At 40.6% G+C, this 16861-nt stretch overlaps 1 pseudogene; it reads left to right on the top strand.

Annotated features, from left to right (window-relative positions):
• Positions 1 to 14523: 14523 nt before the first annotated feature.
• Positions 14524 to 15133, top strand: LOC147442080 (uncharacterized; annotated as a pseudogene).
• The last annotated feature ends 1728 nt before the right edge of the window (positions 15134 to 16861 follow it).

The following is a 16861-nucleotide window of genomic DNA, read 5'->3' as shown; positions in this document are numbered from 1 at the left end:
GCCTCTATAACGACCCGATACACACTCTTGGGAAGATACACACACACACACACACTATGGGGCACCACTCGGCTTACACAACACACCTGGCCGAGACATGGAGTACACCTCTGGAGTGAGAGGAGAGAGATTATCCACTTGTCCACTCCACGCAGAGACACACACACACACACACACATTCAAAAAAATCAGCTCAAAAGAGGAGAATTTTTGATGTTTAGATACAATAGAGCTTGGGCCACCACCAATGGGGCAAATAGCTCACACAGTATGGGTAAAATAAGCCAAATACAATCACAAACTGGAGCAGAAGCTTCGATCATAGGAGAAACTTACACAACAAAAATAGCAAAAAAAGAGTGAGGAATTTGGCAAAATGGACAGCGCCATCGTGTTTGGAACGGCCCAAAACCCCAGTCTACAATGTCAAAGTGCTCAAATCCGACCTCGGATGAGCAGTTTACGGCCAAAACAGGCTCCAAAAACCCCAAGAACACACTTGCGGATGTTCCTCCTCTCTTCTCCATGTTTTTTCTGGTCTTCTCTCCGTTTTTTCAGTTCCCACACTTAGCTTTATTAGTTGGGCACCCGTGGCCTTTTAGATGACCTCAAACGGACCCCGAACAAGCCAAAAACTAACCTCGCAGTGCATAGTTGTCACCTTTTTGCATCATCCGCACACCTGGCACTCAGTTTTTCCAAATAATGAATCCCGCAACCATGTGAAGTGGCCCCAAAAAGTGGTCCTCATGATGACCTTTCTGCATAAGTATCACAAGGAAACACCCACGTCGTGTCCATACTTCTCCGCGTGCAAGTATTGACCCCATTCGCCCTCCTGACGCCACTAGATGCCATCTGACGCACCTGCTTACCTCATGTCATCGGCCCGCAGATAGCTTCCTCGAGAAGTTTTAAGCGCTACCAACTCCTCCTTATTGTAGAAAAAACACACTGGTACTGATAATAGTGAAAATCGTTGCACTATGTACACCATGTCCTACCTGTACACACGTGGGCCCCACGTAACCACCTGGCTATGGAAATTAGGCAATCCTTTATTTGATGCACCATGCATGTATATGTACATATGCGCAATCCCTTGCTCGAAAAAACTCCTGACAGCGGGAGCTCCAAAAGGGTATGATCCCTTTGTAAACTACTTCTTATCTTGAAGTACTAAAGCCATTGAGTGGCTGTGACGTAGCCCACATTGGGTGAACCACGTATATCATGTGTAATCTCTCTCTCCCTACTCTATAATCTCTTGTGTGTGAAAATTATCTCACTCCATTAAGTAATCTACTCAATTATTTACTTAGCTACGTCATATTTCCTAACACAATTCCTCTTACCCCGTTCAGGGTGGTAGTTCTTTCACACTTGTTGATGCATTGTATGTACGTGGGATCAAGAAGAATCTTTTGTCTTTGTATCTGCACTTGCTAGACTTGGACTTGTAGTCAAATTTGTGGATGACAGATGTATAGTACATGATCTCAGTTTCAGTGATGTGTTTGTGAAGGCTATATTTTTGGTAAGATGCAACGGTCAAAGTTTCCAAAGGATGGTTTAGTTAGGGCTATATGCAGGTTGCAACTTGTGCATAGTGATGTTTGTGGGCCCATGCAAACCTCGTCCTTGTGCAGTTACCTTTACTTCATGACTTTCATTGATGATTACTCCAGGCATGCATGGGTTATCCACTTAAAGTTGCAGGTTGCAACTTGTGCATAGTGATGTTTGTGGGCCCATGCAAACCTCGTCCTTGTGCAGTTACCTTTACTTCATGACTTTCATTGATGATTACTCTAGGCATGCATGGGTGTATCCACTTAAAGCTAAGTCCAAAGTGTTTATGTGCTTCAAGCAATTTCTTGCTATGGCTGAGGACGTCTCTAAAGGTACTATGGGCACCCTCCATTCAGATCAAGGGCAGGAGTATATGTCTCATGAGTTTAATGCATTTTTGGCTAGTCATGGGATAAAACACCAATGTACAGTGCCGTATACACCTCAGAAAAATGGTGTTGCTTAGAGGAAAAACATGTCTCTTACAAAAATGGCACGATGTATGGTCAAAAGTCTACCCAAGTAATGATGCAACAGCCACAAATCTTTCATCTTGAAAGTAGCATCCAAATAAGCCTTAAATTTAGCAATATGTCTCTCATTGGTCTAGTGATCAACAAATCATCTACATAAAAAACCACAAAGAGAAGTACATCACCCTCACGATTTACATACAATGTGCTTTCTGTTGGACTTTTATGAAAGCATTGTTTGACCAAATGAGTGTCAGCCTTCTCATGCCAATCATGAGGAGATTGCTTCAACCCATACAAAGCTTGGTTACATTTGCACACTTTATCCTCTTGTCCTTTTTGGACAAAACCGCGAGGCCGAGTTACATAAACTTCCTCAAATATGTCACCATTCAAGAAAGAAGTAACAATGTGTGATTGATGTACATCCCAACCAAAAAGAGTTGCCAATGCACATAGAAAACGCACAGTAGTCATACTACAAGTGGGAGCAAAAGTCTCTTCATAATTTGATTTTTTGCTGTGCGTAACCCTTTGCAACAAGTCGAGCCTTATAGCGATCGATATCACCATCCAGCTTGCGTTTCAACTTGTAAACCCACTTCATACTAATGGAATTTTTTCCATGAGGTAAATCACATAAAGTCTATGTGTCATTTTCTATAAGTGCATCATATCTGATTGCATGGCAGCCATCCAATTTTTTAAATTTTGTGCTTCATCAAAAGATAGAGGTTCCTTGACATCATGTAAGCTAGAGACAACCAAAGCATAACAATCCACTTGCCCTTTTCTTGTGATCGACCACGAGTGAGAGCATTGCTAGTACCACAAGAAGCATCAAGATTCTTCCTGCTAACCTCTTCAGTAAGCAAACTTCCCTCAATATCACCACATGTTAAACCATCAGGAGGTGCTGAGTTACTTATGGCTGTGCGAAAAGTATCCCAACTTTCTGACAGCGTAACTAGCAAGAACATTTCTTTGACAGAATTGTCAAAATTGACTCCTTGCACATCAACTAACTTTTTCAGCCAATAAACCTGTGATGTTGCACTTTGCTTCTCATACAGGTCACATAACTTCTTCCACAGCTCATAACTAGTCTTTTCCATGTTCACATTGAAGTACACATTCTTTGACCTAGTCAGCATGATGGTTGACCTGGCAAGCTCATCCAACTCCTGCCAATCATACTCATCCATATCCTCAGGCTTTATCCCTTTCATCTTTATCGGCTGGATTTGCTTCTTCTGTACTAAGACATTGTAAATTTGTTCCTTCCAAAATGGGAAGTTAGTGCCATCTAACTTCTCAATGTTGAACAAAGAGTTCTCCAATGATGAAGCCATCACTCAACAAGGAACAAAAGTGATAGATCCGCTCCACTAAAGAAGATGATAGAAAACCTGAAAAATTTCGACAGAGTCTCCCCTGCAAAACTGACTTCTGAACCCAAAACAAATGTGTACAATGACTGAAACACTGATCAAAGTGGCTAAACTGACAAGATAGAATCTCAAAGAACTATCACTGTCAATGTCTCCGACTCTAGAAGAGTGTCTTTGAACAACTGAACACTGTCAAAGGCATACGCATAAAGATGACAATAATGCCAACAATGGCGGGTCAGTAGATGCACACCAATACTGCACTAACTACATAAACATACATCCTATGTCGATACCAAAACTATGGGGATGTCGGGGGCTCGCTCCAAAACCTGTATCACTAAAAGGATCTCCACATTTGAGAATCCCCCAGATCAATAAAACCTTACCACGACCCTCAACAATAGGCTTTGCATATTTCATCACAATACATAAACCGCATAAGATCTTACATCAACCACAGAAACCCTTTTCTGTAACTGCTATGGCGGTTTGTCTGATATAACAGACCCTCAAGACCTTACATCAAATATGCATGTGACAGACATTGCACAAAGAGTCTGCAATGAAAACCTGTACGCAGAAGAATCGATGAGGGTAGACCACCCTGCTGTCTGAGCTGAATATCTCTCAAACTGAAAATTGCAGAAACTTCCTTCTGCAAAGTTGTAGACCACGCAAAAATGGTTGGGGATAGCGGTAATGGACTTGAAATAATCTTTTTTTACAGATCAAAATAGATCTATAAAAATCTACAACTTCCACTTCACGACCTACAGGTAGTCTGAGTGACGTATCTCAAAATTGGTTAAGATTTTGAAAAAAATTTCTTTTGCAAAGTTGAAGAGGATGAAAAACCAGCCGGTTTAAGCCGGGAATCGGCTTAAATGAAGAAGTTTTGGTAGGCCAAAATAGATCTGCAAAAACATGCTGGAGTTTTTGCTGCTTCTCCACTTGCCTCCTTGCTGAGCTCCAATGGTGCTCCCAATCCCTGAGCTCTGATACCAGTTGAAGAGCACGTGCGAGAGCGTGTGTGTGTGTGTGTGTGTGAATCAATGGAGAAGAGAGGACATAGGTTTGGGTGGACTCTAAACACAATAGTGTTAGGATTATGAGTCCTTATTCTTTTATGTAGAATGAATGGTCAATGTTAGTTCCCGGTAGTCTCCGGCCGCCCAACACTTAGGCGCGGCACATTGGGCTTTACCACGCCAACAAGAAGGGCATGGTTAGGCCTAGCTCATCTCCATTTTGCTCACCCGTGTTATTAGTGCAAAAGAAAGACGACACACATCGTATGTGTGTCGACTATAGAGCACTAAATAGGATCACTATCAAGAATAGGTTTCTCGTTCCACGGGTAGAAGACCTATTTGATAAGCTACAAGGGTCCACCTACTTCAATAGGATTGACCTAAAAAGTGGCTATCATCAAATAAATATAGTTGATCAAGACATTGTAAAGACCGCATTTTGCACTACATTTGGTCTTTATGAATATATTGTCATGCCTTTTGGCTTGACCAATGCACTAGCCACATTCAACCGCTTGATGGAGAAGCTATTTAGTCCTCACTGAACCTTTACTGGAGTGTTCTTTGATGATATCATCATCTACTCTAATTCATTAGACGAACACAAGCAACACCTCCAGGTAATATTTCAAGTTCTAAGAGAGAATAAACTTTATGTGAGGATTTAGGTCACATTATCTCTCAAGATGACATCCAAATGGGTCCATCAAAGCTAGAGGTAATAAAAGGATGGCCTAAACCAAGGAATCTTCATGAACTACGAAGCTTTATAGGTATGTGTGCATACTATAGACGCTTCATAGAAAAGTTCTCACTAATAACAAGACCATTACATGACCTAACAAAGAAAAATATTAGGTACACATGGTCTGCCAAGGAGAACAATGCCTTTGAAAAGCTTATCTCTCAACCTGTGCTTACACTATCGGATCTCTCAAAAGCCATTTGAGGTCCAATGTGAAGCTTGTGGTGATTGCCTTGGAGCTGTTTTACTCCAAGAAGGGCACGCCATAGCTTATGAAAGTCGAAGGCTCGACCCTGTTGAGCAAGATCTAGGCATATATGAAAAGGAACTCCTCACAGTTCTACATGCCTTAGACTCATGGAAACACTATTTATTGGGGACACCTTTCATTCTGTGAATGGATCACCAAAGTCTTAAGTACTTCACGACGAAGACCAAGCTCTCCGACAAACAATTGAGGTGGGAAAAATTTCTTTTGCAATTTCATTTTCATATTGCTCACATTGCTGGCAAGCATAATCAAGTAGTCGATGCACTCTCAAGACGGCCGAGAGTGAATGCGGTTTCCATAGCAACTCACAATGATCTATCGTCAATGATAGATGAGTATGCTATTGATCCCGATTTTAGAGATGTGATTTTAGCCCTTGCACTAGGGAAGAAAGAGGAACCATTTACTTTACAAGATGGTTATCTTCTTTATGGAAATAGGCTATGCGTTACTAACTCACTCCGTGAGAAAGCAATATATGAATCTCATGCTCCTCCTTATGCAGGGCATATAGGGATTTAGTCTAGCCCCTTAAAGGGGATTGAAACATATAGGGATTTAGTCTAGCCCCTTAAAGGGGATTGAAACATATTTTTATTGGCCTACCATGAAAGCAAACATACAAGAGTATGTTCCTAAATGTGTGGTATGCCAAAATACGCAGTTTGATAGAGGGAAGCAACCTGGATTGCTTCAACCTTTGCCAATCCCTAATCCACCATGGAAGAGCATATCTATGGATCATTAGGAAGAGGATGGGGTCTAGGAGGTCCTCTTTATTTGCCATGAGATTATGGAGGTGATTAACATTTCAACAAATAGATGCACGCCATGTGTTCAAGAATGGTGGGTGTGTAAGAGGGGTGTAAGAGTGGTCAAAGGATGCATTCTTCCCCCCAAGAAAGGGGGTGGACAAATTTATGATTTTTGGCCTTCCATAACTCCTACATATGATCTCCGATTTGAGCGAAGATTATAGATTTGTAATCTACAAGCCGAGCTCTTTCCATATATATGCTACACAATATGGTTTTGTGTGTTAGATTTTGAATTTCATTTTGGGGGAAAAACAAATTCAAATAAACTAACCGTTTTGCCTGTTTGAGTTCAAAATCTGTTCTTTGTTTTCTTTTATAATACGAGAGGTTTGACTCCCTTAAATTGCAAATAAAGAGGCCCTCCTAGACCCCATTCTCTTCCTAATGTTTATCTTTGAATTGCCTAAGTCGATCCATGGGAATACGGGAATATGGACAATAGTAGATAGGTTCAGTAAACAAGCTCATTTTATACCTATCAAAAAGACTATCAAAGCCCATCAAATGGCAACCCTCTTCATTTCACAAATCTTCAAGTACCATGGCTTGCCAATGTCCATACTGTCGGATAGAGATCCTAGAATGACCAGTAATTTTTGGAAGGGTCTCTTTGAGAATTTAGGAACAAGGCTAAACTTCTCTTTGGCCTATCACCCGCAAATGGATGCCCAAAGTGAAATAGCTAACCTAGCAATTCTTGATCTACTAAAAGCCTATGTAACAGAAGTAGACCAAATATCCCAATGGGAGAAGTACTTATCCTTAGTGGAGTATGCCTACAATAATATTGTACATACTTCCACGGGAAAAGCACCTTTTGAGATAATTGAGGGAAGATCAAAAAGTCTCTTGCTACTTAAGGTACACGGGAAGATCTTTGCTGCAGATAAGTATAGCCAAGACCTACAAGAATCTTTCCAAAATAATAAGGATGCTATCTCTATCTCATAGCAAAGGCAAAAGGCTGCTGTTGACAAGCACACAAGAGCCCAAGCCTTTAAAGAAAATGATTGGGTCTTACTCGAATTTCCCAAGGCTCGATTAAGGCACACGACAGGAAAGAACCCTACGGGACACCAAAAGTACTATGCTAAGTTAGCAAAAAGTTACTATGGTCCCTTCCAGATTCTTAGGCCAATCAATGAGATGGCCTATCAACTCAAGTTGCCCAGCCATTGGCTCATACACAATGCTTTCCATGTGAGCCTACTAAATCCTTACAAAGGAGAGCCACCTCAAGAACCAACTATTGAAGACCCACCGGAGATTGAGGACCAAGAAGAGATGCTGCAGGCCGAGTCCATTCTCTGACATGAAGACAAGGTACTAAGAGGCAGTAAGACTAACCGACGATATCTTATTAAGTTTAAGAATTTTCCTTTTGAAGATGCTAGATGGATGCAAGGCATACAACTAAAGGATAACCTAAACCTTGTCAATGCTTACAATGCTTCCCAAGAGTAAGCAAATGTACAAATGTTAAAAATGAACAAAGTTTTTGTCTTATAAGACTCTCTTTTTTTCTTTATTGTGCACAAATGTGAAGTAGTATGCATGCTTAGATCAAATTTGCGGAGACGACGTCTCCCAAACACCAAGTAGAGCTTGTCACTCTACTATGGAAGATTGATAGGACTAATGTGCATACATGCTTGCGATAGCTTAGGCTCTCAAGCACTAAATAGACTAGTCATCCATTCTGGAACCATGTCGTAGGGTAACATAGGGATCCTCTACCCACTAGAAAAAGGACTAATGAATATTCATTATCTTCTCTACCCCATAGTCGAGGACGACTAGGATTTCAAGAGAGAGGTAATGTCATAATAACTAATATATAATTCTCCTAAATGATTTTCTCATGTTAAACTGATAATTTAATATGGGGAAGTGCTAGGGGAGGAAAAGCTAGAATATTGGTTAAGCTGGCATATCGGCCACAATAGCGATCCAAAGGAGGGGAAATAGGGATCCAAAGGGTGGACCATCTGCAAAAGAGCAAGGTGCAACAATGGGCTTAAAAGACCCTAAGGTTCAGCCCATTAATACTTCCAAAATGCTAAGGTTCCAAAATTCAAAGGTTGTGTCCAAAGGTCAAACTCTAGGGAAATTGGATGCTTTGTGTGTGTCCCAAAAAGTCTTCTCAAGTCCTACATAGGAGGGGGCGAGCCCAAGAAGTAGAGGATGAGAGAGAAACACACACACACACACACACACACACACACACACACACACACACACACACACACACACACACACACACACAAGCTACCTTTACACAAAGGGAATGAACGACACATGTCAGTTCCCTAGCCCAAATGCCCACAAGGTGTACTCAAATCCTATTGGATGGCCTTGGAGGTGGACCAATGAGAATTAGGCTAGATTAAATCTAGTTTAATTAATTTAAAAACGCTTAATAAAAGAACCAATCAAAATTAAGCTCTCTAGAAGACTATTGGACAATCTCCCAAGGGGTCCAATGAGCATTCAACAACCCAATGGCTTGTCTGATTCCTATTGACCAGGAGTCAAAGGGGTCCAATGAGAGTTTAGTTGTATTTATTAACTACCTAAATCTCTCACAAAAGGGAAAGGGGACACATGTCAGAAGGCTATCACTTATGCTCTTGAAATTCCATTGCCTAGGCCCGGGGAGGTCCAACTGGGTTGTAGCATGAGCAAATAGCAAGAGGGGTCGACCAAGAGAGTGAGGGGGCTGATTTTCTCAAGGAATTATTGCATACACACTCACAAAAACTCATGTGTGAAGCAAGAAGAGTCTCTCTCTCTCCTTCTCAAGCTTTAATGGAAAGCTTATCACCTACTCTAAGCTTGTGAGAAGGGAGGCCTACACCAACAAATCTTGGCTTTGTGATGCAAATCCAACCAAGAGCCAAGCTTTAATGCATTCTCATCTCCTCTATCATGCTAATTACTAAGCGAAGCTATGCTAATATGAGTGATTATGTGAGGAGATGTACATCTTTCTCGTAAGACTACTACTTCTTCCTCTCAATCTACTCTCATACCCTGCTAGCTCTCACCATCTTCGAAGGTGTGTGAGGTCTTGGGTCTGAGACCATGAGGGAATTGATGTTGTGTTTGATAAGTGTTTTGCTTAGTGCTTGAAGTTTCCATCTTCATTTGGTACTTTCTTGAACTGGTACTTTTGTTATTAAATTTTGAGTCATATAAGTTAGTGGCGGTTTTGTCTTGGGTGCTATGTTGGCACAATCAATGGTACTTTTGATTCATTTTTGTTCATTTGGTAGTCTTAAGGACTATTTTGAAACTGTTTTGGTGCTTTCTAGAACTATTTTGGTACTTTCCTAAAATATGTTTTAGTGATTTGGTTATTTTTTAAGCACTAGGTGCTATGTTGGTACTTTCCTTGAGAAATTTTAGTGCTTCTTTATTACTTTTGGTACTCCATTGGACTATTTTGGTACTTTTGGGTACTCATATACTATACATTTTGTTTTGTATTGGATGCTATGTTGGAACAATCCTCAATACACTAAGTGACTTTTTGTTCATTTGGTGTTGTTTTCACATCCTTTGGTATTGCTTTGGTACTTTCTAGCTACATATTTTTTGGTCTTATAGGGTAATGTTGGGTTTGACTTGGATACTATGTTGTTACTACCTTTGGTACTTTTGGTGCTTCTTTGTTTCTTTGGTGCTATTTGGAAATATTTTGGTACGGCATTGGTACTATTTGGGCAATGATAAATATGTCTTGGGTGCTATAATGGTTCTATCTTTGGTTTTTTTGGTGTTTACTATGCCTCATTTGGTTTTATTTTGAGCTATTTTGGTGAGTTCGTACTGGTTTGGAATTATTTTTGTTACAAGTTACTAGGTCTCATTGGGTCTTTTATGTTTTATGAATTTTGGGTTCCTTGTTGTACCAATATAGTGCTATTTAGAAGTGCTTTGGTTCAATTTTATTTAGTTTGGTACTGTTTTGCTACATATTTGGTACTATGTTGTTATTATTTTGAAACTGTTTTGGTATGCATTGTTACCTATTTACTACTCTTTTGGTACTACTTTTGTTTTTCCTTGAAGTATTTGGTACTTCATTGTACCAATAAAGTTTTGGTACAATATTACCTATTTTGATACTGTCTTGGTTTCTATTTGATACTCGGATGAATTTCATTTGGTAGTGTTTTGATAGTATTTTGATAGAATTTTGGTACTGTTTTGGTTCTATTTTGGTATTGGATTTATATTGTTTCGGTATTGCTTGTGTTCTTCCTTGAGAATTGTGTTTTTGCTAGATAAGTTAATAGAATATGTCAGTTTTGCAGCTAGAGTATTCCAAGCTCTACAATGAGTGCCTAGAAAACCAAGATCATTACAATTTTGTAAGCAAGTTGTGTGGTGATGTGAAGAGGGGGACGGCATACACATTGACTCCAAGGACTCATGTTGTGGACACTGAAAACATACTTCATGTGTTTGGTACTTGTGTTTCATGTGGGGAGACTTTGGAGGCTTCTTACGTGGTTGGTACCTTCATGCTTCCTTGCCGGCATCAGCACCATCCACTATGTTTTGCAGTTGTGTTGAGAACAAAAGATATTTTTGTGAAGACATGTTGCAACACTGCAATCCCTTCGGAGGCAAAGGCCTAGGTGTCACAGAGGTCATTATTGAAGAGTAAGTGGGGTGTTGTGTTGAACACTATGTATATATCAGTTGAATTGATGATCTAGTCTTGTCTTTCATCTTTGTGTACATGTTGGTAGAGGATCTTTTGTTGGGACACCCATATGACAACACCCCAATGGATCGGAAGGATATCCATGGTCATAGAAGTTAGATGTGACTCACATGTTCCAAGAAGATCCTCACAAGTGAGTGCAAAAAATATTGCAAGACCTTGATGCCAGCACAGTGGAAGGGAAAGGGGATGAGCATGATGTAAACTCAAGCTTGGGAGAAGATCAATTGAAAGCTAAAGTGGAGGAAATTCTGCAAGACCTTGATGCCAACATAGTTAAAGAGAAAGAGTCTAAGCCTAGTGTAGATTCAAGCTTGAGAGAACAACTGAAAGCTAAAGTACAGAATACACTACAAGACCTTGATGTCAGCACAACAACAGGGAAAGAAAATGAGGTTACTGTGGACTCAAGCTTGGGAGAAGATCAGCTGAAAGCCGAAGTGCAGAAGAGGGATAAATAGGGTAAAGAGGGAAGGGGAAAACAAGAGAACCAACAGGGGGAAAGTGATCCAATTCAGGAAATTGTTGAAATGTAGAATTGACGGCTAAAGAGGGGGCAGTTGAAGGTCTCTCATGGTGGTAGAGTTTTTGGATGCGACATCAAAATTTGCAGAGGAGAAGGTGGGTAGAAAGAGGATGAAGAAGGGAAAGTGGACGATGGAACCTTGTAAAAGTGCATAGGAGGCTGTAGGTGCCAAGGAACCCAAATGCTCGGAGGAGGCGTTTGGTACAGAGGAGACCAAAGTGGCTAAAGAGGTGGCTAAAGGTGCGGAGGCCAAAGTTTCTAGGGAGTGCAAGTTTTTTGACCGAAAGGCATGGCTGTCAGTGCAAACAAAAATGCAAGGTTTGAACCGATGGCCCTCTCAATCATTGCACTCCATGTCAACTTTACTAGACCAACAAGCCATGCTACCTCATACCTTTATTAGAGGAGGCTTATTATTATTGCTAAGGCACATCTTCTTACTATACAATTACCCTATCAAATCTAGATAGTGATAATATTCATGACACTCAAGGGAACCATTCTCATAGCCTAAGTAGTCATGTACTCTAGATGTTCTTTTTTTGGGGGGAGAGAGAGAGAGAGAGAGAGAGAGAGAGAGAGAGAGAGAGAGAGAGAGAGAGAGAGAGAGTGCTTGGCACTTCAGAGCTAGATCAAAAGGTTTTAAGAAAGAAATTCGTTTGAGTTGGATGCAAAACCTTATGTCAGCAACAAATCAACTACCTATAGTCTTGTTTCTTAGAAGAGCATCTCCATAAGAAGCATGTGTCTTGAACCCATACAACTTGATCACCATATGACATGAGAGAGAGAGAGAGAGAGAGAGAGAGAGAGAGAGAGAGAGAGAGAGAGAGAGTTAAAGTAGAACAAAAAACAAGGTAAGTATTTTGATTAAGGATGGGCACCATCCAAAGCTAAGCCTAACATTGCTAGATTTATAGGGATTATAATTTTGTTTTAGTGTTTTTGAGGTTGAACTACTAACCGTCCATTGGTGTGTAGCATATTCAATGGTCATTCATAAGTCCACCCTTACAAAAATTTTAGTAAGATATTATGAAAGTGATCTACAACCGTATGACCCTTTCTCAAGGAATTCTAAAAAGGTTCATAAGACCATTATGAACACAAGCCCTGATTTAAGGTGACCAGAATGCTTCATAGGAATGGAATGCTCAATTGACATTGCCCTAGTTGCAACATAGATAAGCATAGACGGTGCATTAAAGAATGCTCTTTCAAGTAGTGTGGACAATTTTTTATTGCACTAGTGAGTGCAAGTTTTTTGACTGGAAGGCATGGCTGTCAGTGCAAACGAAAGTGCAAGGTTTGAACCGATGACCCTCTCAATCATTGCACTCCATGACAACTTTAGTACACCAATAAGCCATGCTACCACTATTAGGGGAGGGTTTTTATTATTGTTAAGGCCCGTCTTCTTACTATACGTTTACCCTATCAACTCTAGATAGTGATAATTTGTATGCCACTCAAGGGAACCATTTCCACTCATACCTTTATTAGAGGAGGCCTATTATTATTTCTAAGGCACATCTTCTTACTATACAATTACCCTATCAAATCTAGATAGTGATAATATTCATGACACTCAAGGGAACCATTCTCATAGCCTAAGTAGTCATGTACTCTAGATGTTCTTTTTTTGGGGGGAGAGAGAGAGAGAGAGAGAGAGAGAGAGAGAGAGAGAGAGAGAGAGTGCTTGGCACTTCAGAGCTAGATCAAAAGGTTTTAAGAAAGAAATTTGTTTGAGTTGGATGCAAAACCTTATGTCAGCAACAAATCAACTACCTATAGTCTTGTTTCTTAGAAGAGCATCTCCATAAGAAGCATGTGTCTTGAACCCATACAACTTGATCACCATATGACATGACACACAGAGAGAGAGAGAGAGAGAGAGAGAGAGAGAGAGAGAGAGAGAGAGAGAGAGAGAGTGAGTTAAAGTAGAACAAAAAACAAGGTAAGTATTTTGATTAAGGATGGGCACCATCCAAAGCTAAGCCTAACATTGCTAGATTTATAGGGATTATAATTTTGTTTTAGCGTTTTTGAGGTTGAACTACTAACCGTCCATTGGTGTGTAGCATATTCAATGGTCATTCATAAGTCCGCCCTTACAAAAAATTTAGTAAGATATTATGAAAGTGATCTACAACCGTATGACCCTTTCTCAAGGAATTCTAAAAAGGTTCATAAGACCCTTATGAACACAAGCCCTGATTTAAGGTGACCAGAATGCTTCATAGGAATGGAATGCTCAATTGACATTGCCCTAGTTGCAACATAGATAAGCATAGACGGTGCATTAAAGAATGCTCTTTCAAGTAGTGTGGACAATTTTTTATTGCACTAGTGAGTGCAAGTTTTTTGACTGGAAGGCATGGCTGTCAGTGCAAACGAAAGTGCAAGGTTTGAACCGATGACCCTCTCAATCATTGCACTCCATGACAACTTTAGTACACCAATAAGCCATGCTACCACTATTAGGGGAGGGTTTTTATTATTGTTAAGGCCCGTCTTCTTACTATACATTTACCCTATCAACTCTAGATAGTGATAATTTGTATGCCACTCAAGGGAACCATTTCCACAACCTAAGTAATCATGGCACGCTAGATGTTCTTTTGGTGGGGGAGGAGGTCTTTTGGAGGGAGGGAGAGAGAGAGAAAGAAAGCCTGGTACTTTAGAGCTAGATCAAATTTCTTTTAGGAAAGCAATTCGTTTGAGTTGGATGCAAAACCTTATGTTAGCAACTACCTATACCCTTGTTTCTTAGAAGAGCATCTCTATGAGAAGCATGTGTCTTGAACCATAGAACTTGATTACCTTATGATACGAGAGAGAGAGAGAGAGAGAGAGAGATTAGAACAAAAAATAAGGTAAGTATTTTGATTGAGGATGGATACCATCCAAAGCTAAGCCTAACATTGCTAGATTTATAGGAACTATAATTTTGTTTTAGCGTTTTTGAGGTTGATTGGAAAGAACATTCCAAGTTCTGCAACTCTCTTTTGTGTGCTAGGGGCACAGGCCAAGAACATTAGAAAAAGGGGTGTGTGTGTGTGTGTTTTGAATCTGATAGATCATGATGTTTCAAGAGGAGGAGAGGGCTTGGGTGAGGTCGGCAATGAGAAGGTCGAAGATGAGCTTGAGAGAGTGGAAGAAGGAATCGGGGGAAAGCATGGGAACGGGGGCGATCTCGTAACTCCAGAGGGCGGTGGTGGAGAGGGGGCCGTGGGGAAGCAGCTGGAAGGTGCCGATGAGGCCTTCGAAGGTGGGCGCAATCTGCGACTGCAGAACCAGGAACGAGAATTTATGAGCCTGCTCGTCCATCGCCAGCAACCTCTCCACCGACCTGGGCCCCTTACTCTCAGCACCTTGGGCCTCTGACGTTGTTGGGCGCCCTTCTAGACACCTCACGCACCCTGCCTTCTGCGCCTCGCCTTCCACCAGCGTTGTAATAGTGAAAAACGACGTCGCCCACTTGTGCATGCCCATGAAATCGCCCGCCAGCTCCCACACGCTCTCTATTGGATACCCTATTGTGCTCTCCATAGTCTCTCTCCACACACTCGAGCTCTCCATCGCCTCTCTCTCTCTCTCTCTCTCTCTCTCTCTCTCTGCGCGCTCTTTTATCCATCTCCCTCGACGTGCTTCCGCCGTTGACATCTCTTGTAAGGTCAAGTTCCATTGTGGTGCCCATTACCTACTACAAGAGTTGACCTTCCTCAAGAATTGGGAGCAGCTTATCTAGACATCTCTAGAATCTCTTTGTTTGTCTTTGGTGGTCATTACCATTGGAGCTTGCTGCCCCATAAGCATCACACTGAGAATTATAAGATAGACTTTCAACTTGGCCCGGGAGGACGTCCATCTCAAAATATGTAAGTGTAGCATGTGAGTTCACTCGAAGGAAAATAAATATTTTAGAGAGTTGTAAAGTTACATGTACAAAATTCTAAAGAGTTATAAAGTTATATGTACGAAAGGAGCTTTAAGAATGGAAACTAGGCGAAAAGCTATAGGCTTATGAAAGAGGGGTGAAGTGTGTGAATAGAAGGGTTTTATAAATACCTCTTGACGCACATGCCATAAGTATTTTTGAAAGGCTATTGCGCCACTACTTTTCAACAAGCATTGAGCACCCTTTTATTCATCCACTCTCAATGAGCATTGAATACTCGTCTTCGAGTACATTCTATAGCATGCATTCTGCTAAAAAGTGTGGGCACTTCTTTTCAGGAGTCCTCTCGACCCAAAGGGGATACTTTCATGTCGAACAAGAAATGTTTAAGGATAAAATACCTTTCAAAATCGTGGTGTGCAATGCTATGGGCTTACTACAACAAAGCCCCCTCGACAAAACTATAAGTCTTCTTCCATACAAGGAGTGTAAACCTTGCAATTTCTTCTTCTTCTACTTCTTCTTCTTCTTCTCTCTCTATCTCTCTCTCTCTCTCTCTCTCTCTCTCTCATGCACACACACACAACATCAACAAAAACAACATCAACAACAAAAACACAAAATGTTCAACATATAGTCAATTTAATTAATATGCAAATAACTAAATTTTAATTCAAAATTTTCCTTTTCTACATTCAAATTGGCTTTGATGCTAATGGAAATTGATACTGTTGGTACCATAGTCTGTGGTGCCTTCATCATAGCAGCATCGAGATTTTGGTAGGTGCTCTTGCTCCTACTTAGCACCTATGTTCTCACACTTTAATATTCAGATGCTAGAATATATATCTTGCTTTTAGATATGACGAGCTCGTATGACCCGCCTACAGTGGATATCGCTCACTCTTACCAAACGGGCCAATCCTGTATAGTTTCTGAAGCTCACTCACCACATTGTTTGCCTTCCAAATCACCTTGATAAATAGAATATAATCCTCATTGAAAATTTATATGTATCTGTGTATGTCTATCTTTATACATCTCCCCACGACATGCATCACATTCTCCCCATGCTTGAAAAGACCATCGGTTGCCTTATGTCAAGCAAGAGGGTCTTTCTCTAGTCTTGCTTCATGATGCTCCCATACAAAGCCTCCTGCATCACATTCTTGTAGGCACTTGACATTGACACAAATTGACACAAAGTAGCAATCTAGCCAATCTCTCTTCTTGAAGTTGTGGTAATATCCACCTTCTTCCTTCTGCGTCCTTTCTTTTTCTTCCAAAGAGTAGTAACTCCCCTTTTCTAAAAACCTAAATAATTTCAAGAGGCAAAGTTTAAGTTAAAACTTATATTGCATGTATTTGAAAGTTTTTATACTTTGTTCCTTTAAA

This window comes from Adiantum capillus-veneris, chromosome 14, assembly GCF_014529385.1.
Source record: "Adiantum capillus-veneris isolate H3 chromosome 14, ASM1452938v2, whole genome shotgun sequence".
Taxonomy (NCBI): domain Eukaryota; kingdom Viridiplantae; phylum Streptophyta; class Polypodiopsida; order Polypodiales; family Pteridaceae; genus Adiantum; species Adiantum capillus-veneris.
This window is presented reverse-complemented; position numbering and strand designations above follow the sequence as displayed.